This window comes from Accipiter gentilis, unplaced genomic scaffold, assembly GCF_929443795.1.
Source record: "Accipiter gentilis unplaced genomic scaffold, bAccGen1.1, whole genome shotgun sequence".
Classification (NCBI taxonomy): domain Eukaryota; kingdom Metazoa; phylum Chordata; class Aves; order Accipitriformes; family Accipitridae; genus Astur; species Astur gentilis.
In genome coordinates this window covers 921,346-948,312 of record NW_026061042.1, presented here as the reverse complement: position 1 = coordinate 948,312, position 26,967 = coordinate 921,346, and the positions used below count along the sequence as shown (strand labels likewise).

The 26,967-nt window shown below is 60.5% G+C and overlaps 1 protein-coding gene and 1 long non-coding RNA gene across 6 annotated transcripts in view; one reads left to right on the top strand and one right to left on the bottom strand.

Annotated features, from left to right (window-relative positions):
• LOC126037316 (uncharacterized) overlaps positions 1-26,967 on the top strand; it is a 160,346-nt gene that overhangs the window by 81,444 nt on the left and 51,935 nt on the right. The window lies entirely within an intron of this gene.
• Positions 8,629-10,095, bottom strand: LOC126037324 (uncharacterized). 2 transcript variants are annotated; one of them, XR_007505614.1, is made up of 6 exons: positions 9,961-10,095; positions 9,710-9,772; positions 9,484-9,574; positions 9,306-9,385; positions 9,113-9,186; positions 8,629-9,015 (listed from the first exon to the last, which is right to left on the bottom strand). It is a non-coding gene; the product is annotated as an uncharacterized LOC126037324 (long non-coding RNA). The 2 variants fall into 2 exon arrangements; XR_007505613.1 differs by lacking the exons at positions 9,710-9,772; positions 9,961-10,095 and having other exon boundaries at positions 9,484-9,646.

The window sequence follows — 26,967 nt, the reverse complement described above, 5'->3', positions numbered from 1 at the left end:
GGTTACCTTGGTTTTGTGACCTGGGTTAAAACCATGGTCTTTCAATACTGTCAAGTCTGTGTACTAGTTACAGTAGGTATACAACTTCAGCACTTGTGTAAATAAAACTCCATCGTTAATTTGAAGGAATTAAAGCTGAAGTAGGTGATAAGATAAACGGCAAAGCAACTATGAAAAGTGTTTTGTAATGGTCTACAAGCCTGTAATATTACCATGCTTTTAAACAAATTCTTCCACTTGACCTGTTAAAGGCTGTTGTGCCCTTAACCTCTAGTCAGCACATGCATTTCTGCAGCTGGTCTCAAACTAACCTAGCTAGTTGATATCAAAGTATATGCCTGTACATGGATTTATTTTTTTTAACTCTTGCTTTGCAGAATTATCTTCTAATTGTGCTTTGTTGTTGTTGTTGTTGTTCCCCCCCCCCCCTCACTCTTAGGGTGTTAAGAAGAAGTTTAGGAAGAAGTCAGGTTACTAGTTTCCTGGACTTGATCCAGCATGGGTCAGATGACACGCTTTATTTTAATGTACCCTGACTCAGCGCTTGGCCGCGTGCAGAGAGATGTTGCTGTTCTGGAGTTTCCCTGGCTATTGCAGAGGTTGGATGCTGCCCCAGCACTATGCAGATTAGATTACAGCTGTTTTAAATAAAGTTCAAACTGCACCAGTTCAACTGAAGTGTTTTCCTTTGTTTATGGAGCAAGTCTTCTGTCAAAGTGATTGAAAGGCAAGTTCCTCATGCATAAAGACTCCTCTCCCTACAATACTCAGAAGGAAGCAGCCCAAGCTAGAGACAGTATTGCCAAGCGTGGTTCCTGTCCTTTAGGGTGAATCCCTCCAGCAGGCTTTTCTATGCTCTGGGAAACATCTGCGGTTATAACTTTGCAGCTGCTGTTGGCTCTAGCAGTCCTGTCTGAATCTGGTCCAGCGCAGGTCACCAAGAGTCAGTGCTAGAAGCAGCGCTTCTTAGCTGTTAGCAATTGCATCATCACATCGCTTCCTGGCATAGTGTCTTATCACTGATCATCTGGGGACAGAGGTTTTTATTCATTTGCCAGATGGAGCTGGTAGTAGGGCAAGTTCTTTCTGGAATACCTGAAGGAGAGAAAAGCTGTATGTGGCCTTCTTTCTCATTTTTGTTTTTACTGAAAAGCAAAGCAATCGGTGCTAGCTTTGCAAGATCCTCAGGGTTATCGACAAACCCCAGGTAAGTAAATGCCTAAACTAAAACAAACCCTAGTAACAAATGCATTGTTTTCTCTTGCTTCTGCCACAATGCATCCCCCTAAGACCCTAAACCCAATACTGAATGTATTTAATTGTGATTGTGCTGAACACAAGATGACCAGAGCCAGAAAATACCTTGGACTTGAAGGTGAGGGAGGCTCCTTGATGCCAGACTTCCTGCAAACTTTGCTGTTTTCTGTCTGCTTTCTTAGCTGGTTGCTGTGTGTGTGGCTTGGAGGTCCAGCTGGAGGGGGTGAGGGATGCATGATCAGTCTCCTTAAAGAGGAGCAGCTCTGCGTTGAGATTGTGTACGGTTAGTAACTTTGAGCAAGACGTTCCATTGCAGGAATTAACGTCTCCTGTGGTTTTACTTGTTAGGTCTAAGCAAAGAAGTGGCTCATGTGAAGTCGCCTCCGCTTCTGCTACTGCAGTGGGTTGGTGTAACTTCTTGCTACTGCTTCTGCAACTGCAGAAACTAGAGAGAGCAAGTAATAGAGGGGTTGGGGGGTCCAGCCGCAGCCCCCTGCTTCCTGGCCAGCTCTGCTGTTGCTCTGCCTTTCGTCGAGTGCTGCGGGGCCAGGTTGGACTAAGCAGAGTCCAGTGGGGTGTTTTCCGAGAAGGAGGCGAGGGGTGGGCTGTTGAGCACTGCCTGCTGCCTCCTAGCATGCTGGTCAGCATGGACTCCCTCCCCTTCCCTGTGCCTGAGGGTTTCTTCAGCCACCATCTACCCCTGGGGTGCCCAGCTCCGAGCGTGGCCCGAGTATGACTACCTGTGGTTGGTAGTCGGTTTGTTTTGTGTTTCCAGGTTTTCTTCCTTGGAATCATGTTGTCCACAAAGAAATGTCATTATCCATCCCATTTCTAATTCAGTATCTACCGATCTAGTGTGACCCAGAGCCTGTGTGAAGGAGGAGCCGCTCCAAAGGATCCTGCAGCGACCTGTTTGTCCACAATCCTTTCTTCGAGTCCACGTCTGGAACTGCAGGGGCAGTGCTTGTGTGCAGAGTCCCGGAACAGCAGCACTGCCAGGGAGCCCCAGCGCCTGCTGTGTCCAGAGCTGCTCTTTCCACCGCCACACTCTCCTCCTGAGCCCTTCTGGTGTTGTAAGGCCGGAGTGCTCCAGCAGCTTGGCCACAGTTCTCCCGTGTGGCCATCCTGTGACAGCAGGCAGGGGAAGGCACTGGGCACTGCTGGGACAGAGCTCGCCATGCTCCAGAGCAGCATTTGCGTCATGGAAGGAGACCCCCTCAGGGCAGTGCCTTAAGGCTTAGGTCTTCTTCCAAAGTTTCTCTCAAGAACATGCAGGCTCTGGCCATGTCCACCAAAAATTACCCTGTCCCGTATTTTTAAGCTGCTTTTTAAGCTCCAGACTAGCTGAACGAGAAGACATCCACTGTACATTTAATTGAGAAAGATGTACGCAAGACGCACCAGCTGGGGACTGATGCTGCCAGCAGGTTCAGCACCCCAGGGGAAGAGGAGGGCAGCCACCCTCTCTGGCTGGAAGCCTGTCGGGGCTTCAGCGTTTCAGCTTTGGTGGCCCCAGGCTGCTGCGGAGCCGTAGTCCAGTCTCTAGGGCTGCAGGGACCCATGCCAGGGGCTGTGTGGAGGGAGCTGGGTAGGGGCAGGGCTGCAGGAGGTGATTGCAGGGCTCTGACCCCAAGCAGAGTGGCTGCAGCACTCGCGTTTGACCCCCAAACCTTGCCTCATCAGTGCCTTTACAGTAGCTGGAGATCCTCATACTTACACATGAGGAGTTGCAGGTGTGATCTGTACCAGCAGTGGCTTAGGAACCCGGACCGGGGCTAAGCCCCAGCAAGAGCCTTTGCACAGAGCTGTTGCTCTGCAGCTCCCCGGCTTGCCTCCCAAAACTCCTCATCCAGCAAAACCTCCCACGCTTATGCGGAGCTTTGATTCTCGGGGCTCCGCTGTTCCTCTTGCTGATGCTAATGCCCTTGGTGGCATCAGTTCCCATAATCACGGATTGCTATGTAAAATATTTATTGCAGGACTGATCCTTCTGACATTGTTATCCTGGATGAAATGTCACAAATGACCGTATGGAAGGCTCTCACTTTGAAGACAGAAACCCTTTGAATCCAGGGAGGAAAAAGGTAAAGGATTGCACGTGAACGTGACCGTGCTCCTCAGCAAGCGACGGCGCACACCTACGCTTTTCCCACGCTTTGGCCGGCAAGGCTGAGCAAACGGCCTGTCCCTGGGAACAGGCAGGGAGGACCGTGGCATGCAAACCAGCTCCTCTCTGCTGGGGTGGTCCCCCGAACAGGGCAACGTCAGCAGCTGCTGGCAGGTCTTCCACTGATGATGCTCTCCCTCTTTTTCTCTTCCCTTCGCCTTTCCCCACTCCCGCTTTTCACGTTTAGGAATCTTGACTTTGAAGGAGAGGAGTGAGAGCGTGACTCGGGGATGTGCCAACGCAGACAGAGGGAGAAAGTGCTTTGTTTCAGTTGGAGGATTCCCATTAAAGCCATGCAGATGTTTTCAGTTATCCTTGGTGTGCTCCAGGCATTCAGTATCTCTAGACCAGCAAGCTGAGGGGAACGTCACAGTCAAGGGGAGTTTGGTGGTGTTAAGTCTGTGTGCGTACGTGCGTGTGGGGGTGTGGGTTTGTAGTGGTAGAGGGACTGCTATGGCTTTATCATTCAGTGCTCTTCTTTTAATACCTAATTCCTCCTCTTTTTTTTTCCTCTTTTTTTCAAATGTAAACTGGGAATGTCCAAAATAATTTTCTGTTATATTTGATGCATTCTCCACTTTCTTCTTCATCACGACCAGGTTTTTGGTGTGGTTTGGGGTCCTGGCTTTAATTCACTCTTATGTCTCTTACTGGTACGAGAGGGATGCCCTCTGCGGCAGGGCAGCATAGAGAGCGTCCAAGCAGTTGGCCTAAGGTGAAAGAAAAGCATTTGCTCCCTGCGCTCCAGTTTTACCTCTCTTGGTTGGTTTGGTTTTGGGTTTTTTTTTTTTGCTTTGGCTCTGCCATCAGCCTGGGAGCTGCAAAATGCAGAACTGCCACCTTCTTGTCCCCTGGCTGTAAACTGCATCTAAGGGAGCACTTCAGGTATTTGATTTTGCATACACCGTATGGTCACAGGAGCGGCCAGATGAGACCTGGGGCTCTGTGTCCCTGGGCTGCTCCCTCTGTTGTTTCTCCACTTTCCTTCTGTATTGGATCTGGCTGAGTTGGAGTTCCTTTACCCCACAGCAGCCCTCGTAGTGCTGTGCTCTGTACTGGTAGCTAGAAAGCTGTTGATAACACAGGAGTGTTTTGGCCATGGCAGACAGCCAGAGCACACCCACACACCCAGGCATCCTCCACGTGGAGGCCACTTCCCACCTTGGCTGGCCAACGCAGCGCGCTGCCTACCTTCTTCAAGGACGTCAGCGGTTTGATGCTGACGAAGCCCATCTTGTTCTTCTGGACATGTTTCAGGAGGAAAGCATCCTTGGCCAGGTTCTCGTCAGAGAGGTGGAATTCCACCCTGGACACAACCCTCCTGGCCAGCTGCCAGTCAGGGACGGAGTAGCTGCAGTCCAAGAGATCAGCCCCCAGAACATCGCTCGCATCGCAGAAGCTCCCGGCAAAGCAGCAGGGACACGGGTGTGACTTGGTGGCCTTTGGGATGTGCAGCACTGCCCGGTCCCAGCCACAGCAGTGCAGATGGCAGAGTCTTGAGGAGCGGGGTGGCTCAGCTGTGCTCTGAAATGAAACGGAGTTTTATGCTTTTAGAAGCGCGCTTGCCTTCATGCCCCCAGCATCGGTCCCTGCCACAAGTTACGCAGCACATGGCATTGCACAATCTTGCAGCCAGAGGTGCCTCATGAACAGAGCGCAATCTCTTTGATTACCAGGACACAGGCCAGGAGAGATCTTTGGCCTCCGGTTCACGGCAGTTGTCCCGACTCCCCCAGGCCACACACTGTTCACACAGCGGGAGCGAGAGGCCTGTGTCCTTGGTACCCTTGGGGTGTCCTTGCTAGCGCCGAATCCTCCAAGCACGAGGAGGGGATGTACTAACCCCATCCCTGGGATCCCGTAGAGCGCAAACAGCCCCAGCGCCCCGACACCGGACGTTGGGCAGAATCCAGTCCTTTTCTGGGAGCACGCGGCGGCGGGTACCGTCTCCTCCGGGGTGTCACGCACCCAGGGAAAGGGCCGCCCCCTCCCAGGGGGATCCAGAGCTGCTGCTTTTCCCAGCAGGAGACTGAAAGACCTGACAGCACTACTGGAGCGAGGGCTGGGGGAAAGCGTGCCACCGAGCGACACCGCATGACCTTCCTTCGTGCCCTCGAGGTCCTTTTTCCTATTTCTGCCTCGCTCCGGTCAACGCAGCGAACAGAAGCGTGGGCAACCATCACAAACGCATTTGCCATCTGGCGCAAGGAGGCTGCGGCTGCAGCTTGGTCCCCGCTTGGCTCAGCTGAATCAACTTGTTGTTCTTCCCCCACCGGAAAAATACTGTTGAAAGCCAAGAGCATTTGCACCCGCAGACCCCGAGAGCCGCCTGTAGGCCCCGGGGCCACCCCAGCCTCCCTTAACCCTTTCCCTCCCCAGGAGGAGCTGGTGAGGCTCTTGGGGTGGGGCGGAACACAGGGAGCCCCCACATTCCTTCCGGGGAGACGCCAAAGAGTCCTTGGCAGCCAACAGCCAGAAGGGACCATGGCGCGGCCACCAACGCAGCTCCCACTGCCTGGGCCATGGGGCCCCCCGGCGCCCCAGCTTTTCCAGCCATTCGTGCTCCCCAAAACTTTCTACCCTCGAGGTAGGGACCGACCCCAACCCCTGCAGCCCAGGGATGCTCTTGGGGGGCAAGAGCAGAGGTGACCGCCGGCCATCGCTCCTGTCTCATTCTCTTAGGCTCAGCCAACCCGTGCCGCCTGCCCACGCGGGAGCAGCCCTTCCCTGCAGCCCGGGCCCCCCGGGCCCCCCAGGCACCACCAGCAGGTATGGCACCCCAGTCTGCTCTGGCCCCTTCGCCATCCCCATCACACCCATTCCCCCGGCACTTTTCGCATGGGGGTTCAGCAAGCCCCGGTGAGCATCCTTGCCCTCGCCCGGGTGGCGCGTGCCCAGTAAAGCCCATCTGCAGAGAATTCCCCAAATATTTGGGGCCACCTCTCCCCTTTCACCTCCTAGATGCCAGTCTCCTCCCCGATTTGCAACCCTGTCCCACCGGCACAGCGGCTCACACCGTGGGGATCACCCCGGCCACAAGCTCCCCACGCCCCTGGCCCAGAGCTGGGGGATGTCGGCCATCAGGGCCGGCTCAGCAGGTGCCCCTGGACAGCCACCCCGGCCCAGCACGGTTACCCCCTCACCCACACAGGTCTGCAGAGGGCTCCATGTGGCTGCCTCTTCGACCCCCGGGTCTTCTGCATCCAGTGGACAACCACCGACCTGCCTCCACCGGCCAGCGCCACGCTCGGCCAAGGCGCCGCTTCTCTGCCGGGTGCTGCCCTGTGGGGTCCCGGGGGCTGCGGGGCCCCCCAGGGCCAACCATGATACCTTGATACCTCACACACTACAAAAATCAGAGGAGTGGGGTGACCCCAGACCCTCTGGAGCTGCCAGTGTCCATCCCTGGCTACCAGCACAGCGAGGGGCAGCTGGCACAGATCAACATCCCCAGCACGGCCACCCCTGTGGGGGCAGCCCCGGGCGGCGATGTCCACACCAGCCCCTGCGCTGCCACCAACAACGAAGCCCTTGGGGACACTGCAGGCGACCTTGCAGTGTCCGAGGAGATGGTCCTGGAAGAGGCCCTAAGGCTCTTCGGTTGCTCCCTGGATGGAGTGGGGGTCAGCCAGGATGCTCCCAGCAGGAGCTCCGTGCCCGAGGACGCTGGTGGCACCGGCGCAGACACCCCCGACCGCAACTTCAGCTCGCTCTCGCTGCCTGAGGAGATGCTCACCCCCGACTACTGCATCCCCGAGCTCAGCGACGCCATGCTGAGCCTCAAAATAGTCAACGGCGGCGGGATGGAGCCCCAGGAGCCGTGGCAGGGTGCGGGGATGGACCTGCCACCGTCCCCACCTGCCACGGCCGGCAAGCGGAGGAAGAGGCAGGCGCAGAGCTCCTTGCCAATGGCACCCAGCAAGCGCAGGGCTCTGGCAGCCAACGTGAGGGTGTGAGGGGGGGGTGGGGATTAGACAGGGGTGAGAGGGATGGAGATGGGGGGGGTGGGGGGGGTGGGAGAGGAGGGGTGGGGTATATGGCAGGGGGGGTGGGCGGGGGTGGCTAGGGAGGGGTTAGACCAGCTTGGATGGGACCTTTTCTCTTGGCTTTTCAATTAAAAGCTGTTTCTCCAGAACCGCTCGGTGCCTATGTGGGAGGGGGAGGGAGCACAGGGGGCACCAAGAAACAGCCCCCAAGAGGTGCAAAAGCCCCACTGAGCCCCAAATCCGAGCCAGCAAGCCCCGAGGGGAACCCAGCCACCCCCAGGGCCCAGTCTCCACCAGCGGGGCAGGCGATGGTGGGGGGGGGACGGGAACGGGAACAACTCCCCTGTCCCCTTCCCCAGGGGAAGCAGCCCTTTGGTGGGGAAGCCAGGACAGACAGGTCCCTGCAGGACTCATGGACACGGCCCCACGCAGAAAGCAGCACAGAGCCCCTGCGACAACAACAGACCTTGGGGGCCGGGGGGGACACGGGCACACACGACAACAAGGGCTGCAAGGCCTTCGTCTTGAACACCACCAGCGTCCCCTCCAGTGGGGACAGGGCTCGGTGCACAGCCCTTCAAAGCCTCAAGACCATCACGGCCTTCCTCGGGTCCCACTGACCTCAGCCCCCAAGAGCCCAGCTTTGCCTCACTGACACAGCAACATAACCCCAAATCACCCCAAGATTGGCGAGGGAGGGAGCTGCAGGCCAGGCAGGGACCCTCCTCCGCTTGTCTGGCTGCGCCTTGGGCAGCTGCAAGACCAGGAAGGGGGGAGAAAAAATCAGAAGGAAAAAAAAAAAAAAAATCACTGCACCGGCCAGAAAGTGCCTGAAAACTTCATCCCTCTTCATTGCCCATTTCCCATGCGAGCTCCACAACCTGGGAGCAACTCAGCCAATAGAACTTCGAGAACCAGACTCACAGCCTGCTGCAGCTGGCCCTGCTCGAGCAGCCGAGGTGGGCTGGATGATCTCTAGAGGTCTCTTTCAGCATCCATTCTGTGCTGCTGTGACTCTGTCTCTATCATGGTTTAAGCTATAAAAATGAGAGCTATAAAAATGGAACGCTGTGTTAAGAGCACAAGGCTCTGCTAGCAACGACCTTGCTGTGGCTCCTTGCTGTGCTGAGCCCAACCGCGTTTTTAAGAGTAGATTCTTAGTGTGAGCAAAAGTGTGATTATTTTATTTTGTAATTTATGTAAATAAAGTGGGTTTGGTTTGTTTTTTTTTTTAAATAAGACTCTTCCAGAGCTCAGGTCAGGCTGAACCTGAGGGAAAGGGGCAGACCCTTGCAGAGGGCAGAGCCACATCATGATAGGGGGGCCAGCAGGATCAGGGGGCCATGCGACACCCCCTGCTCACGTCCTGCCGGCTCCAGGAAGATGGTTGCACAAAGGACTCGGGGCGCAGCTCCAGGGACAGGGGTTTGGTGACCTGGCTCCAGCGCCTCTGGGGCCAGGGGCTAGGAGCTGTCGGGGGCTTCGGAGCTGTCGGGGGCTTCAGGGCTGTCAGGGGCTTCGGGACTGGGGGCTGCAGCCCTCCGCTTCAGAGGGACGATGCAGACGCTGTTCTTGGCCTCTTTGACTCTCCACCACCGGCCAAGCCTGCAGATGAGAGAGATGGGGGCTACCCTCCGCCGGGTCCTTGGAGGAGCAGGGGGGGGCTGTGCCCCTGGGCAGCACCAGGGAGGGGGGACAGTACCGGTGCTGCTGTCCAAGGCCAGCCACCAGGAAGTCACCGGCTGCAGAGAACTTGAGGCTGTTAACAAAACCCACCTGGAGGGGACAGGGCAGGGTGAGGGGCTCTGGCAGCCTCCTCCTGCCGCCCAGGGAGGGGAGCCCCCGCCCAGAGATGCCCCAAGCCCAGCTCCAATCCCCCACCTCCCCATCCATACCAACGGGATGTCCCAGAGGGGCTCCAGCTTCCGAAATCCCTCACCGCACTTCCAGAGCTTCACGCTGGCGCTGTGGGAGCCTGGGGCAGAGAGAGAAGACTGCCATGCACTCCCACCCAGGTAAGGGAGCAGGACGCCCCCCTCTCCACACCCCCACTCCAAAGCAGCTGCCACACACCTGTAGCCAGGAGGTCCCTGTTGCGCAGGGCGGCCACTGCTGAGATCCAGTATGGCTGCTGCAGGCCCTAGGCATCCTGCATGCCATGTGCCTGCCGGGCCAGTGCCAGCGGCTTCTTTTTCGTTAGCCCCCACAGGGCTAGGGACCTGCCAGGGAGGGAAGGGGCGAGGGGGCCAAGGGGGGCACCGCCTGCGCACCCCAGGCACCACCCCGGCCCTGTGCTCACCCGTCATCGGCGCCTGACACCATGTGCTCCTCACTGATGAGCTGGATACAATCGATGGAGCCCCTGTGAAGAGAAGGGGCAACTGCCATCAGTTATGAGCATGCTTTGGGATCCTATTTAGGAGACAAGGGCTCACCGGGGCATCAGCATCCCCACAGTGCCGGCAGGCTCCTAGTGATGCTTGGCACCTGCACACCGCTGCCCCAGCCTGACCCCCCTGCCTGCAGCCCCCTCTCCCGCCCCAGACCTACTGGTGCCCGTAAAACACAAGCTGCGACTCCTCCGGGATCTTCCAGAGCCGCACGGTACCGTCCCGGCCCCCTGCCGTCACACAGCACTCCCGGCTCAGGCTGTCCAGCCCCGTGATGACATCCTGGTGCCCGAACCTGGAGAAGGAGATGGCAAAGTGCTGTGGCAAGCAGGGCCCTCTGCTACCACAACTCCCCCGGGCCTGCTGGCTCTTGTGACTTCTGACATCCCCAGGCAGGAGTGGCTGCGCAGCTTGCGGTGCGGGCAGGAGGCAGAGCTGCCCTTCCTGCTGGGGACGTGGAGGGGAGGATGCTGCTGGAGTCAGAGCATTGGTGGCTTTGTAGCTCCCGAGCTCGGCCACGTCAGCCCAAAGCAGCACAGGATCCTTGGACGGTGGGAGGCAGAAAAAGGGATTCGCCCCGGCGTGGCCCCGCAGAGGGGAGGGAAGGCTTCAGTTTCAACTTTGGCTTCAGCTTTGGCGTGGCCTTCTCCTTCCCTCTGTTTCAACAGCCCAGCAGAGCAGCTGGTGCTTTGTGGCAAAGATGAAGCGCGTGGACAGGCGTTGTCCTAGACCACTGGAAAGAGTGGCTGTCCTGCCACTCTCCGGAGGCTGCCGGGTCCTCCTCCAGCTGAGGTGTCTCCTTTCCTGTTAGACCTCAGGAAGAGGAGATACCCCAGCCTGCAGAGCATCCTAGGGCTGGGGCTCCAGCGTTGTCTCTGCCTGAGCAGAGTCCTCGCTGGGGACTGAGTGTGACCTCATCCGTGCCCTCGTCATCTGTAAACTCAGCCGTGGTAGGTTAAACCTCGACTTCAGCCTTCCTCGTCCCAGGATGAGGAGTGTCTGAGTTGCCAGGGAGGAGACCAAGGGGCTGGTGTCTTTGCTTGGGCCTTGAAGGACTGTGGGGACAAAGCAGCAGAGGTGAGGTGACAGCCCCATATCCCTTCCAGGCAGGGCACATCGCACCTCACGATTCCCAGGGCCAGGAGGGAACCAGGGGGCAGATGGCTCAGCTGGAAGCTGCTGGTTAGGAATACGCCCCTCCCGAAACACCCCTCTTCCCACAGATGTGCTGGGAGCAGAGCCCCCCTTGCCCAGGCTGGGGGGGGAGCTCCATGCCAAGGTCCTTCCTCCTCCCCGCTGCCCTCACTCACTCTCTCTGATGTACTTGTGCTCGTTCTCGTGCTCATCCACATCCCGTCCAAGGAGTCCTGGGGGGACACAGCATGTCAGGGACCCACTGGCCATCAGGGACCCACCAGCCAGCCTGTCTGGCCACACAGTTCCCTGGGGAGGGCTGACCCCAGGGTGCAGCATCGGGGAGGGGATGGATGAGCCTCCTGCCAGCCCTACCTGTGCAGGCAGGAGTGGGAGAGAGTGAAGGGGTGCCCCACAGGTCCTGCACTGGGACACAGGGACCCTGGGAGAGAAAGGGACCCTGGGGCTAGGGGCTCACCGATGAACCTGACAGCCTCCAGCCGCAGGGACTCCTGCGGGCTCCGCAGGTAGGTCTGGCTCTTCCACAGGTAGTACGTGGCCCTGCTCCTCTTCCTGGCCAGCTGGAGAGAAGGGTGCAGAGTTGGCACAGAGATGGCCCCCCCGTTGGGCCATCCCTCCACCAAGGACCACCCTTCTTCTCCCCAGCAGGACATTCCCAGCTCTCCGCTCTCCGCATTGGGGTTCGGAGGGAGCAGAGGGCTCCCAGGCAATGCTAGGGTGCCATCCTGGTGGCGGGGTCCCCTTTGGGACCCCGGAGGTGAGGACAGCCTGGAGCAGAGCCTGTTCCAGGAGGGTGCATGCAGCTGTGGGGACACTGCCCTTGGTCCCCTCTGCTGGGCACGGGCAGGGCTTACCCAGGGCAGATCCCAGGGGTGTTCGGGCTATGCTTACCAAGCACTCGCAGATCCTCCATGCCTGCGCCGTCTCGGCCAGTCGCACCAGCTGCCTCCACTTCAGGAACTGGCCAGCGCTGCGGAGGGCTTCCTGGGAGGCCTGGTGAGCAGCACAGATGCTACCACCACCATGGGGGGCACAGGACCCTGTGTCCTCCCTCCTGGTGGGGCTCAGAGCCTGTCCTGGCCCATGCAGGGAAGACGCACCAGCTGGGGACTGATGCTGCCAGCAGGTTCAGCACCCCAGGGGAAGAGGAGGGCAGCCACCCTCTCTGGCTGGAAGCCTGTCGGGGCTTCAGCGTTTCAGCTGTGGTGGCCCCAGGCTGCTGCGGAGCCGTAGTCCAGTCTCTGGGGCTGCAGGGACCCATGCCAGGGGCTGTGTGGAGGGAGCTGGGTGGGAAAGGGACCCACCTGCCCATCCACCAGGCAGCAGGAGGAAAAAGGCAGCAGTGGGCAGGGAGGGGGGCTCTGCCTGTTCCTAGGGACTCAACAAGCTAGACCTCACAGTGCAGTGTCAGCATTGCCCTCCCCAAAGGACCAGTCAGGTTGGGAATCCCACCTTGGCCACACTCTCGTCCTGGTCATGCAGGTGAAAGAGCAGCGGCAGCAGGCTGTCCCACACCACCTTCTTCATCTTCTTCTTTTCAGCACCCACCACGAGCCCCATTGCAATTTGGAAGAGATGGATGGAGAGCTCCTGCACCGTGTCCAGCTCCTGGGGGAAGAGGGGAGGAGGACCTCAGCCACAAGCCCATGGCAAGCAAGGGGCTGACATGGAGACAGACATCCCCAAAATGGCTGCAGGCAGCCCTGCTGCAAAAGGCAGCAAGCTGCGGCATGCAGATGGTCTGCCCAGGGAGACTGGGGTCTCCGGGGCTGAGGGCCAGAGAGGGAGGCCCTGCAGAAGGCTGGAGGATGCTGCCAGAGCAGGGTGTGCATTGGTGGGGCTCAGCACGCCTGCTGCCATCCTGCCACCACTGTCCCCCGCTGCGGCAGGGAGGCCGAGCCGGAGTGAGTCCTTGGTGGGGGGTTTGTGACACAGCACGGAGCCACCAAGGGCAGCAATGGGGTCTGGGGACTGCAGGGCAAAGCATCCCCCTGCAGAGCACAGGGGCTGCAGTGGGAGGCGTGAATGGAGGTGCCCAGGAAGGGGGACATGGGGCTCTCCCCCAGCCTTACATTGTTGAAAAGCAGCAGGAGCTTTCCAGCCAGTGCCAGGGCAGTGAGGCTGAGTCTCTTCCCCTCCAGCAGCCAGAGCATGTTGCCAAGCACGGGCAGGGCCGCGGCGCTGGCATCACTGTCATCATCCAGCAGCTGGTCCATAACGTACGGCAGCAGGATAAGGGCTTTCCTTTCCTGTGTGAGACATGCCACCTCCTTTTTGTAAAGGAGCCACCGATCACAGGGGTGAAAACCCTCTCCACGAACACCGGCCTCCCCACTGGGTTCTCTGCAGGCAGTGCAGGTTACGAGGGCAAGGTCCCGGCAGACAGGGCTCACCAGCATGCCCATGGGAAGAGCAGGGCACAGAGGGGGAGGACAGACAGCACTGGCTCCTTGCCAGCCCTTCGGCTGCCCCCTTCTCCACCAGACCCCCCTGGATAGGCTGGTGGGTGACTGGCGCTGCCTGGAAAGCTGCCCAAGCTGCCAGCAGCCCCTGCCATGGCTGCTGTGTTTCACCCTGGGGCTCAACACCTCACGGCCAGGCCCTGCACACCCCACGCTCAGGCCGGTTGCTCTGCCGCCAGCATCCCTGCTGGGACGTGCTGGCAGTGGGAGCCCGTTCCCGTCAGCACTGCTGCTTCTCTCCTTGGCATGGCACAGCCATGGGGCAGAGGGCCGGGGAGGCAGGAGAGCTGGCAGCAGCCAGCACAGCCCACAATGCCCAGGAAAGCCTGAGCTGCCACGTTACCCACTGTTCCACCCTGGGCTGCTGTCCCGGCTGCCCCCTACTCACTGTGTCAGGCCTCTCGGTGAGCCTGAGGATGGCCCTGAGCACCAGGCTGGGCATCCCCAGGCACTGGCTCTGCAGATAAATGGGGAAGATTTCCAGGGCACGGACCAGCTCTTCACTGATGTTGGTAAAGTCCAGCATCTGAAACACAGGCAGTGGGAGCTGGTGAGGTGTGGTGCTGGCTCCAACCATCAGCTCAGGACAAGGACGCAGGGCAAGACCAAGCCCAGACAGAGAGAGGCAGCAGGGATTGCAGAGAGTCCCCGTGCCCCACACCACAGCACATTGCTTGCTCATCTGCTCCTCCATGGTACCAACCAGAGCCCACCCACTGCCCCAGCTTTCCCCACAGTGGTGGGCATGGGAGAACCGAGCATCGGGGGGAGCTTGGAGTGGTGCCATCAGGCTCACCTCAATGAAGAAGACCATAGTGACCATCTGCCAGGTGGGGTCCTCTGTCCGGAGGAGCTCTACCAGATGGCAGAAGATGGCGGAGCGCAGGCGCCTTGGCATCTTCATCATCTCCCTGACGGGGAAGGAGGCACTGTCAGGCCTGAGCCAGGCAGGCACATCTTTTGGGGGTTTGCACCAGCCTGGACATCGCCAGTCTGTACCACTTTCTCCAAGTAATGGGGACCCCACTGCCATCAGCCCCAAGGGAGGGGGTGGCATGGGGTACCCTGTCCCCAAGGAGCAGGGAGAAGGGGCTCTCACCTGGCGATAATGCGCACTCCCATGAGGTGGGTCTGGGAGCTGAGCAGGGTGTCCCAGCCACCCTGCGCCTCGATGGCCAGTACCTGGCTCTCAAAGCCCATGCTGCAGAGCAGCACTTTCAGGGACTGCACCGCAGACCTGCACAAGGAGAAATGCTTAGCTCCCACCCTGGCTTGGCTCCGGGTGGTTGGCAGGGATGAGAGGAAAGGGATGGAGCACCTGATGGGAGTGAGCTGATCCTGTCGGTGCTCCGTCCAGAAGATGTGCACTTCCTGCAGCGTCAGCTCCGTGGTGAATGACGCTTGGAAAAGCAGCGCCAGGAAAAGCTGGGGGAAAATTGCCTCCACCTGCCAGAGGCAGACAGACTGCAGGAGGATCTCGCTTATCGCCCTGGTTGCCTGCAGAAGACACCCGGACGCTGAGATGTCCCCTCATCCCTGGGGAGGTAAAGCCTTGGGGCGGGCAGGGAAGGGGAGCAGGGGCCCCGGACAGCTGAGATCAGCCCCGGAGGTCAGCAAGGCTTCGACCAGCAACTCACAGCCAGGGAGAGGATGCGCGGGTTGTCCTTGGTGGAGGTGGAGGTCTTGCGCAGTGACTGGTTCACCAGCAAGCTGAGCAGCTCCCTCAGCACCTTGTCCGCAGCCCGGAGGTCAGACATCATCGCCCTCCACATGGCCCTGGCGACACTGCAGGGACACGGGGCTCTGTCAGCAGGGACACCCCAGAGGATGGCCAGGCTGAAATCCCTCGGGAGGGTCTTGGGGCCCCTCTCCTCGTGTGAGAGGAGCCCCCAAAGGCTGGTGGTCCCCTTACCGGGTGCACGTCGGGGAGCACTGCAGCAGGCTGGCCACCAACTCCCTGGGGTGTTTGCGCACAAGCACCACCAGGGCCCTGTCCAGGCTTTTGCGGGCTACCACCGCCCTGACGGAGGGCCGGCTTCTGTAGATGGCCCACACGACGTTCAGCACCTGGAGGGGAGACACGGGCGGGAGTGGGGATGTCAGCATGGTGAACGCGGCCATTTCCCCAGCTCCTACTGGGAGCTGCTTCCGTTCCTAGTGCGGTATGCCAGCTCGAGACGGCGTCAGTGCTAGCCAGGCACAGAGCCAGGGGAGGAACAGTCCCCCAGTGGGCTGGAGCATCAGCTGTGCCACCCATGGGCTATTCACCTGCCCCGGCTGGAAGGCACGGTCCGCCACAAGGACATCCACCATGTGGGCAGCCAGCCTGATGCTGTAGGCGCTTGGGTGTCTCAAGCTCTTGATAGCCATGAGGATGATGTCTGCCTGGTCGGAGGACTGGAGGTATTTTGTGAACATCTGCAGGATGAAGGAGAGGAGGGGAGATTTGTTGCCTCACCCAGAGCATCACCCAGAGCATCTTGACTGTGCAGTGAGAGCGGGGCACGGAGCCAGGCTGCGCTGGGGAGGAGACTGATGGTGGGCATCAGGGTCCCGCAGGGGACTGAAGCTCCCTGAGGGCCTTTGCCTAGGGAACAGCGTGAGCCCCTGTCATCCCCACGCATCGGGTGTCCCTTCACTCACACTGAGCCAAAGGCACTTCTTACCAAGAAGATTTTGCGGGTGTGGCTGATTTTCAAAAGCTGCCAGGGCTTCATTGCTTGCCAGTCCTCCTGGAGCTGCAGCTGCTCTGTGCCATGCAGCCAGGGCCACCTGCCTGGGGGGGAGCAAAAACGGGGTGCTTAGAGAGAGGGTGCAGAAGTGGAAGTGCAGTCTGAGAGCATTGGGCAGAAAAGTTGCTGGCAAAGAAAAAGGGCACCAGACAGGTCCAGGGAGCAGATACCCAGGGAGGGTCCAGGGCTATTGTGAGCGGGGGCAAGGCAAAATGACTTTTCAGACTGCAGGCAGGCAGGCAGGTTGGATAAGGCTTTCTCTCGTCAAGGAGAGTGGCCCCTGACTGCCCATGCCTGGGGGATCCAGCCCGACACAGCTTGTCTTACTTCTCTGCTGCAGGACAAACGTGTGCAGGTGATAGAGAGCTTCTGCAGCCTCAGGACGCATCCCCTTGTCCTTGCAGGTGCAACAGAGGGTGAGGTGCCCCACCAGCTTCCCCAGCATTACAAACTGATGTGTCTTGGAGCACTGATGCCTGCGGACTGTGGCTTGGGCAAAGCAGGGGCAGACCTGGGGGAAGAGAGGCAGTGTGAGCACAACGAGAGCCCCAGCTGCTCCCAGAGCAGCTAGGCAGCAGCCAAGAGCAGGGCAGGGCTGCCGGACCCAGGTTCCTGCCTGTGCCCGGGGCAGCCCTGCCCTGCCCTGCCCTGCCCTGCCCTGGGAGAGAGCATCGACAGGACAGGGGCAGGGCAAAGACCCCTGCTCCCGACCTGCTGGCTGGGTGCCCAGCTTCCCTGGGAGGTGCCGGGGCTCAGGGGCACAGGGACAGGGCACTGGGGAGGTGCCGGGGCTCAGGGGCACAGGGACAGGGCACTGGGGCTGCCCAGACCAGGAGCTCGGTACCTGCCGCAGGGAGTAGGTGGTGATGAAGTTCACCAGCCTGGCGATCCGTGCCATGGCCCTCTCCTGCACCTCTGCCAGCTGGGAATCGGTGAAGGGCAGCAGCAGCTGGGAGGAGAAAAGCTGCTGGTGTGCCAGGGAGGTGGCATGGCACAGCATGGCACAGCCAGGCTTGCTCTGGGGCAGTGCCTGGGATGGGGCATGTGTCCTTCTTGCCCCTCACAGCAACCTGCTGCGGGCAGGCAGGTCACTGCATCCTGCTTCTGCTGCTGCCTCTGCTGCCTTCCATTCACTCACTCCCCACCAAAAAACATCCCTCTGCCTCCCACCCAAGGACTCCAAGGCTTTGGGGTGACCACCTCACTGGGGACCTGTGGTGGGGGCTCTGGGATATGGCCCATGGTGAAGCTGGAGGGGGAAAGCCCCAGGGCTGGGCTCCCCTTGCCAGACAGGCAGGTCCATCTGGGAGGCAGTGTTGGGGAGGACGGGCAGCGGGCAAGGCTGCAGAGGTGGCGTGGGCTGGGGCAGGAGAAGGGGCTCTGGCGGGAGCCAGGAGGCAGGGGGGTGGGGGGGGGGCATGGCTGGTAAGGAGAGACATTCCCTGCCCCCCTCCTTGCACCAGGTGCTGGGGGTGGGCACCGCTCAAGCCAGGGGTCACTGCCCATGGGGACCCTGTGCCAAGGTCAGACCTCCAAGATGTTCTGCAGCTCCACGATGCCAAGGGTGCCGGCACTGCGTACCAGCACCTGCAGCATGCTGTCCATCGTGGCCAGGGTCTGTGAGGGGGACAGAGTCTTGGGGGCAGCCCTGGAAGCCTGGCAGGGGACGGCCGTGGCCCTGCGGTGCCCAGGAAGGGGCCTCGCAGCCAGGGAACTCCCCATGGTTCACCCCCTGGCACACCTTGGAGTAGAGTGAAGCATCAGGGCCCTGAGTGTCCTCCTGAGGAGGCAGGTGGAAGATGTTGCAGAAGCAGGCATACAGGAGGCTGTTCTTCTTCTCCTGCAGAAGCAGCCCCGCTCTGCTGCGGGGACAGAGGAGGAGGCAGACCCTGGGCTTAGAGACCTGAGCTGAGCCCCATGCCATGGGGGACCCCTCAACCCTCCATGACACTGGCACTTGCCTTTGCGGGGAAAACCCTGTGGCACCCCCTGCCCTGTTCTCTGCCTCCCTCTCAGACCCAGGACTGGGGATGCCCCCCACCTGGGACCGGTGCCATCGGGGCCACCAAGCTGGGGGCTGGGGCAGGTACCTCATGGAGATGATGGCCAGCATGGCTTGCTGCTGCACCATAATGCCCTGGGGGCCAGCGGGCTCCTCTTGCAGCAGCACCTGGGGAGCACAGCAGCGTGGGACAGCTCAGGATGGGGCAGTTTCCTTCGCCCAGCAAGAGCCTGTGGGGCTGGCAGAGCCCAGGTGCCCCCATCCTGGCACCCCCTCCCCACCCAGCACCCAGTGGTCCCAAGCCCCATGGCTGGAAGGGCTGTGCCCGTCACAGAGCCACAGGCTGGCCAAGGGACCTGCAAACATCCAGCCAGGCCGCCCAGGTGGCTTTGGAGCATCTCCAAGGATGGAGACCTGGAGCAGTGCTCATCCGCAACCCCCCTGCCTGGCCAAGCTCTCATCTGCCCCCGGGGCTGTGTCGCTGCCTGCTGCCCCTGCCCCTGCCCCTGCCCCTGCCTCAGCCTGACTGGCCGTCCCCTCACCTCGATGGTCTCCACCACCTCTGGCTGGCAGAAGTAAAGCATGTCCCACGCAGCGGAGTCCACGCTGGTGGTGCTGCAGACGGTGCAGATGGAGGCCAGAAACCTCAGCTTCTGGGCCTCTTGCTGCCAGCCAGGGAGGAGACAGACAGACAGACAGTGTCAGGGGGGAGAGACAGCCAGGTGGGGGGCCCAGCACAGCCCCCAGCACCTCCTGAGCATGGGACAGGGGCCGAAAGACAGGCTGGGAGACACGGGCACAGCCTTATAGAAGTGGCCACGGATACCTTTGGTCTGCTCCTGAGGAAGGCTCGAATGATGTCCAGGGTATTGTCTTCCTCCCTGGGCAAAGCCAAGGCAGAGCAGCACAGATCTGGCCAAGAGAGAGCAGGAAGGGCTGGGGGGCAAGCAGCAGGGAAAACCCGAGCCCTCTGCCCAGCTCCCAGGGATGCCACAAGCCCTTGCTCAAGGCTGGGACACCGGTGTCCCCTGTGTGCCCCAGGAGAGAGGGTGTGATGCTGGAGGGCAGCACAGGGAGGGGGCCCTGCTGTGGTCTGGTAAGGGATGCGCTGGCACCAGGGCACAGGGAGAGTCCCTGTCCCAGAACGCCAGAACAGAGCTCCCTTCCCGGCCACTGCGCTGTGGGAGCTCTGATGCCAGCCTGGCTGGGGGATGTGAGCCTGGCCCAGGACAAGGCAGGGCAGGCTGGGGAGCCCCCTGCTCCACAGCACCCGCACACTCACCTGCCCGCAGCAGCTGGACCTCGGACATCTCATGGGGCTTTGGCCTGGATCTGGGAGCCGGGGCAGCTCCAGCCTTCTCCACCCAGGCCTGCCTAACGTGGCCAGGGGGTCTCTCCGCCATCCTGCAGGAGGGAGGGAGGAAAGGGGTGAGGAGGACCCCCTGCCACCCCAGGGGTGGTGGGGGCAGAGGTGGCTGTGCTCAGGGGCTCCTCGCTCCCATCCTGTCCCAACACTGTCCTCCCAGACACTGCGGGAGCAGGGCTGGCTGCCACAGGGTGTCGCAAAGTACCCCAATGTCACTCCCCTAAGCCCCCTGATCCCCCCTCCCCAGAAGCCCTCTGGCTGCCCCGGAGCACATGGACCCCTCCTCGCCCCGGGGGGACGGGACTGGCTCCCTCTTCCTCCTCCTCCCGCTATGGGGCTGGGGTTTGTCTGTATGGGGGCATCCCCCTTGTCGCAGACACCCCTCTGTCCTCTGTCCCTTCCCTCCCAGGGCCTGGTGCCACCCCCACCTATGGCCAGGCCGAGCCGGGGAGCAGCCCCCAGCCCCTCAGGCACGCCGAGGCTCTTCCCTCGTCCTCAGGAGGCGCAGGACAAGGCCCGCCGGGCTCCCCTCGCTCGAAGGCAGGTGGGCACACCGGGACACCAGAGGCCTTCCTGTGCGCTCAGCCACAGCGATCTGCGACCGTTGGGGTCTGCTGGGTTGCCCTGGTTACGGCTGCCGCGGCAGGCGGCAGGGTTCCATCGGCCGTTCGCTGGCACGAGGGAGGGGGGGAGTCCCCCCTCCCCCCCTCCCCGGGGCCTACGCCCCCGCTGGGCTCAGCCCGGGCCTGCTGGGTCGTCTGAGCGGGCGCGGGGGCCCGGGCCGGGGTGCTGGGGGACGCGCTACGCCCGGGGTGGTGGGGCCGGGAGCGAGGTGGCGTGGGCACAGAGGGGTCGGTGCGTGGGGACGGGCGGGAGGTGAGGCGAGAGGCCGGTGGGCAGCGGGAGGCTGCGGGTCGGGCCGTTGCGGCGAGCTCGGCCCAGCAGCGGGGAGCAAGGCGGACGGCAGCGGCGGCGGGGCCGGCAGGTGGGTACGGGCGGGAAGGGGACGGGAACGGGGGAGCGGGGGAAGAAGGAAGGAAGGGGGAAAGGGGAGGGGGAGAGGGGTCTGGTGATGGGTCAGGGATGGGGTCGATGAGGGGGTCAGGGATGGGGTCAGTGACGGGTCAGGGATGGTCAGTGAGGGGCTGGGGGCCACTTGTCTGGGAGGTCCAGCCGTGGGGTGGGCGCAGTGATCAGCTGGGTGGTGCCGTTCAGGTTTGTGCAGCCTGTGCGGGTGTAGCGTGGTTTGGAGTGATGGGGGGGTGCAGGCAGGGTGGGCTGCGCTGTGCAGGGGTGCAGTCTGTTTTGGGTGCTGGGGGAGGTGCCCTGGACAGACGTGTCATTCATGCTGGGGAAGCAGAACCAGGCGCTGGTGAGCCGGTGCAGCGGTTCCTCCTGCGCAACATTCTTAGGAAAACTCTCCTTTTTCTTTCCTTTTCCTTGCTCCTTCGCTTCCAGATCTCCGTGGTCGCAGTTTGTGCTGCCTCACCTCCAGCACAGCGTGCAGAATGAAACGACGGTCACAGAATTCGTCCTCCTGGGGTTCTGCAGCACCCCAGCCCTGCAGCGCTGCCTCTTTGGCCTTTTCTCTGCCCTCTGCTCTGCCACTCTGATGGGAAACGCACTTGTCTTTCTGCTTATCTGCCTGGACTACTGCCTCCCCATGTACTTCTTCCTCTGCCACCTCTCCATCGCGGACATCTGCTACGCCTCCAGCAATGTCCCCCGTATGCTAAGGAGCCTCCTTGGACAAGGCAGAACCCCCTCCTTTGCTGGGTGTGGGGCACAGAGCCATCTTTATTTAATCTTTGCACTTACGGCGTGCGTGCTGCTGGCCATCATGTCTCACGTTCGCTATGTGGCAATCTGCCGTCCCCTGTGCTATGCCCTCATCGTGATCTGGAGGCTGCGCCTCACCCTTGCCACGGTTTTGTGGGCTTTGGTGTTTGTATTTGGTACACTGCAAGCCTCTCTGGCTTTACACCTGCCTTTCTGTGGCCCCTGCGAGGTTGTCCACTTCTCCTGTGAAATTCTTGCTGTCTCAAAGCTGGCCTGCCCTGCCGCTCCTGCCAATAAAGTCCTGATCTTTGCTGTTTGTGTGTGCTTCTTCCTCTTCCCTTTAGCCCTAATCCCGATTTGCTCCCTGGACAGCCTGGCCACCGATCTGCGCATCCGCTCTGTGCCAGGATGGCACGAAACCACCTCCACCTGTGGCTCCCACCCGACCGTGGTGGGTGTCTTTTATGGAAACGCCATCTTCATGTACGCGGGGCCCAGGAGCGGTAACTCCTCTGGGAGGGAGAAAGTTCTTTCCCTTTTCTACAGTCTCGTCAGCCCCAGTTTGAACCCCGTCATTGACAGTCGGAGGAACAAGCAGGTGAAGGAAGCCTTGCTGAAGCTTCAGAGAAGGAAGAGGGTCTTTCATTCCCTCTAGCTGGCGCTCTAGGCTTTCACCTGTCTCCTGTCTTTCTGCTCTTTCTTCTTGAGCTCTTGCAGTATTTCTCACGGAATGTTAAGTGGTTAAAAGTGTCCTGGTTTCAGCTTGGATAGAGTTAACTGTCTTCCTAGTAGCTGGTACAGTGCTATGTTTTGAGTTCAGTATGCAAAGAACCTTGATAACACTGATGTTTGCAGTTGTTGCCGAGGAGTGTTTAGACTAAAGTCAAGGATTTTTCAGCTTCTCATGCCCAGCCAGCGAGAAAGCTGGAGTTGGCACAGAACACAGCCAGGGCACCTGACCCAAACTGGCCAACAGGGTATTCCATACCATGCGACATCCCATCTAGTATAGGAACTGGGGAGTGGGGGGGGAATCGCTGCTCGGGGACTAGCTGGGTGTCGATTGGTGGGTGGTGAGCAATTGCACTGCGCATCATTTGTACATTGCGATCCTTTTATTATTGCTGTTGTCATTTTATTAGTATTATCATTATTAGTTTCTTCCTTTCTGTTCTATTAAACCGTGCTTATCTCAACCCACGAGTTTTACTTCTTTTTCCGGATTTTCTCCCCCATCCCACTGGGTGGGGGGGGAGTGAGTGAGCGGCTGGGTGGTGCTTAGTTGCTGGCTAGGGTTAAACCACGACAGAGACAGAGTCACAGCAGCACAGAATGGATGCTGAAAGAGACCTCTAGAGATCATCCAGCCCACCTTGGCTGCTCGAGCAGGGCCAGCTGCAGCAGGCTGTGTGTCTGCTTCTCGAAGGTTCTATTGGCTGCGTTGCTCCCAGGTTGTGGAGCTCGCATGGGAAATGGGCAATGAAGAGGGATGAAGTTTCCAGGCACTTTCTGGCCGGTGCAGTGATTTTTTTTTTTTTTTCCTTCTGATTTTTTCTTCCCCCTTCCTGGTCTTGCGGCTGCCCAAGGTGCAGCCAGACAAGCGGAGGAGGGTCCCTGCCTGGCCTGCAGCTCCCTCCCTCGCCATTCTTGGGGTGATTTGGGGTTATGTTGCTGTGTCAGTGAGGCAAAGCTGGGCTCTTGGGGGCTGAGGTCAGTGGGACCCGAGGAAGGCCGTGATGGTCTTGAGGCTTTGAAGGGCTGTGCACCGAGCCCTGTCCCCGCTGGAGGGGATGCTGGTGGTGTTCAAGACGAAGGCCTTGCAGCCCTTGTTGTCGTGTGTGCCCGTGTCCCCCCCGGCCCCCAAGGTCTGTCGTTGTGGCAGGGGCTCTGTGCTGCTTTCTGCGTGGGGCCGTGTCCGTGAGTCCTGCAGGGACCTGTCTGTCCTGGCTTCCCCACCAAAGGGCTGCTTCTCCTGGGGAAGGGGAACGGGGAGTTGTTCCCGTTCCCGTCCCCCCCCCCCCCCCATCGCCTGCCGTGCTGGTGGTGACTCAGGCCTGGGGGTGGCTGGGTTCCCCTCGGGGCTTGCTGGCTTGGGTCTGGGGCTCGGCGGGGCTTTTGCACCTCTTGGGGGCTGTTTCCCGGTGCCCCCCGGGCTCCCTCCCTGTCCCACACAGGCACGGAGCGGTTCTGGAGAAACAGCTTTTAATTGAAAAGACAAGAGAAAAGGTCCCATCCAAGCTGGTCTAACCCCTCCCTAGCCACCCCCGCCCACCCCCCCTGCCATATACCCCACCCCTCCTCTCCCACCCCCCCCACTGCCCCCATCTCCATCCCTCTCACCCCTGTCTAATCCCCCCCCCCCACACACACCCTCACGTTGGCTGCCAGAGCCCTGCGCTTGCTGGGTGCCATTGGCAAGGAGCTCTGCGCCTGCCTCTTCCTCCGCTTGCCGGCCGTGGCAGGTGGGGACGGTGGCAGGTCCATCCCCGCATCCTGCCACGGCTCCTGGGGCTGCATCCCGCCGCCGTTGACTATTTTGAGGCTCAGCATGGCGTCGCTGAGCTTGGGGATGCAGTAGTCGGGGGTGAGCATCTCCTCAGGCAGCGAGAGCGAGCTGAAGTCGTGGTCGGGGGTGTCTGTGCTGGTGCCAGCAGCATCCTCGGGCACGGAACCTCTGCTGGGAGCATCCTGGCTGACCCCCACTCTATCCAGGGCGCAACCGAAGAGCCTTAGGGCCTCTTCCAGGACCATCTCCTCGGACACTGCAAGGTCGCCTGCAGTGTCCCCAAGGGCTTCGTTGTTGGTGGCAGCGCAGGGGCTGGTGTGGACATCGCTGCCCGGGGGTGCCCCCACAGGGGTGGCCGTGCTGGCGATGTTGATCTGTGACAGCTGCCCCTTGATGTGCTGGTAGCCAGGGATGGACACTGGCAGCTCCAGAGGGTCTGGGGCCACCCCACTCCTCTGGTTTTTGTAGGGTGTGAGGTATCGTGGTTGGCCCTGGGGGGCCCCGCAGCCCCCGGGACCCCACAGGGCAGCACCCGGCAGAGAAGCGGCGCCTTGGCCAAGCGTGGGGGTGGCCAGTGGAGGCAGGTCGGTGGTTGTCCACTGGATGCGGAAGACCCGGGGGTCAAAGAGGCAGCCACATGGAGCCCTCTGCAGACCTGTGTGGGTGAGGGGGAGCTGTGCTGGGCCGGGGGAACTGTCCAGGGGCACCCGCCGAGCCGGCCCCGATGGCCGACATCCCCCAGCTCTGGGCCAGGGGTGTGGGGAGCTTGGGGCCGGAGTGATCCCCACGGGGTGAGCCGCTGTGCCGGTGGGACAGGGTTGCAAATCGGGGAGGAGACTGGCATCTAGGAGGTGAAAGGGGAGAGGTGGCCCCAAATATTTGGGGAATTCTCTGCAGATGGGCTTTACTGGGCACGCGCCGCCCGGGCGAGGGCAAGGATGCTCACCGGGGCTTGCTGAACCCCCATGCGAAAAGTGCCGGGGGAACGGGTGTGATGGGGATGGCGAAGGGGCCAGAGCAGACTGGGGTGCCATACCTGCTGGTGGTGCCTGGGGGGCCCGGGCTGCAGGGAAGGGCTGCTCCCGTGCGGGCAGGCGGCATAGGTTGGCTGAGCCTAAGAGAATGAGACAGGAGCGATGGCCGGCGGTCACCTCTGCTCTTGTCCTCCAAGAGCATCCCTGGGCTGCAGGGGTTGGGGTCGGTCCCTACCTCAAGGGTAGAAAGTTTTGGGGAGCACGAATGGCTGGAAAAGCTGGGGCGCCAGGGGGCCCCAGGGCCCAGGCAGTGGGAGCTGCGTTGGTGGCCGCGCCATGGTCCCTTCTGGCTGTTAGCTGCCAAGGACTCTTTGGCGTCTCCCCGGAAGGAATGCGGGGGCTCCCTGTGTTCCGCCCCACCCCCAAGAGCCTCCCCAGCTCCTCCTGGGGAGGGAAAGAGTTAAGGGAGGCTGGGGTGGCCCCGGGGCCTACAGGCGGCTCTCGGGGTCTGCGGGTGCAAATGCTCTTGGCTTTCAACAGTATTTTTCCGGTGGGGGAAGAACAACAAGTTGATTCAGCCGAGCCGAGTGGGCACCAAGCTGCAGCCGCAGCCTCCTTGCGCCAGATGGCAAATGCGTTTGTGACCGTTGCCCGCGCTTCTGTTCACTGCGTTGACCGGAGCGAGGCAGAAATAGGAAAAAGGACCTCGAGGGCATGAAGGAAGGTCATGCAGTGTTGCTCGGTGGCACGCTTTCCCCCAGCCCTCGCTCCAGTAGTGCTGTCAGGTCTTTCAGTCTCCTGCTGGGAAAAGCAGCAGCTCTGGATCCCCCTGGGAGGGGGTGGCCCTTTCCCTGGGTGCGTGACACCCCGGAGGAGACGGTACCCGCTGCCGCGTGCTCCCAGAAAAGGACTGGATTCTGCCCAACGTCCGGTGTCGGGGCGCTGGGGCTGTTTGCGCTCTACGGGATCCCAGGGATGGGGTTAGTACATCCCCTCCTCGTGCTTGGAGGATTCGGCGCTAGCAAGGACACCCCAAGGGTACCAAGGACACAGGCCTCTCGCTCCCGCTGTGTGAACAGTGTGTGGCCTGGGGGAGTCGGGACAACTGCCGTGAACCGGAGGCCAAAGATCTCTCCTGGCCTGTGTCCTGGTAATCAAAGAGATTGCGCTCTGTTCATGAGGCACCTCTGGCTGCAAGATTGTGCAATGCCATGTGCTGTGTAAATTGTGGCAGGGACCGATGCTGGGGGCATGAAGGCAAGCGCGCTTCTAAAAGCATAAAACTCCATTTCATTTCAGAGCGCAGCTGAGCCACCCCACTCCTCAAGACTCTGCCATCTGCACCGCTGTGGCTGGGACCGGGCAGTGCTGCACATCCCAAAGGCTACCAAGTCACACCCGTGTCCCTGCTGCTTTGCCGGGAGCTTCTGCGATGCGAGCGATGTTCTGGGGGCTGATCTCTTGGACTACAGCTACCCCGTCCCTGACCGGCAGCTGGCCAGGAGGGTTGTGTCCAGGGTGGAATTCCACCTCTCTGACAAGAACCTGGCCAAGGATGCTTTCCTCCTGAAACATGTCCAGAAGAACAAGATGGGCTTCGTCAGCATTAAACTGCTGACGTCCTTGAAGAAGGTAGGCAGCGCGTTGCGTTGGCCAGCCGAGGTGGGAAGTGGCCTCCATGTGGAAGACGCCTGGATGTCTGGGTGTCTGGGTGTGCTCTGGCTGTCTGCCATGGCCAAAACACTCCTGTGTTATCAACAGCTTTCTAGCTACCAGTACAGAGCACAGCACTACGAGGGCTGCTGTGGGGTAAAGGAACTCCAACTCAGCCAGATCCAATACAGAAGGAAAGTGGAGAAACAACAGAGGGAGCAGCCCAGGGACACAGAGCCCCAGGTCTCGTCTGGCCGCTCCTGTGACCATATGGTGTATTCAAAATCAAATACCTGAAGAGCTCCCTTAGATGCAGTTTACAGCCAGGGGACAAGAAGGTGGCAGTTCTGCATTTTGCAGCTCCCAGGCTGATGGCAGAGCCAAAGCAAAAAAAACAAACCCAAAACCAAACCAACCAAGAGAGGTAAAACTGGAGCGCAGGGAGCAAATGCTTTTCTTTCACCTTAGGCCAACTGCTTGGACGCTCTCTATGCTGCCCTGCCGCAGAGGGCATCCCTCTCGTACCAGTAAGAGACAT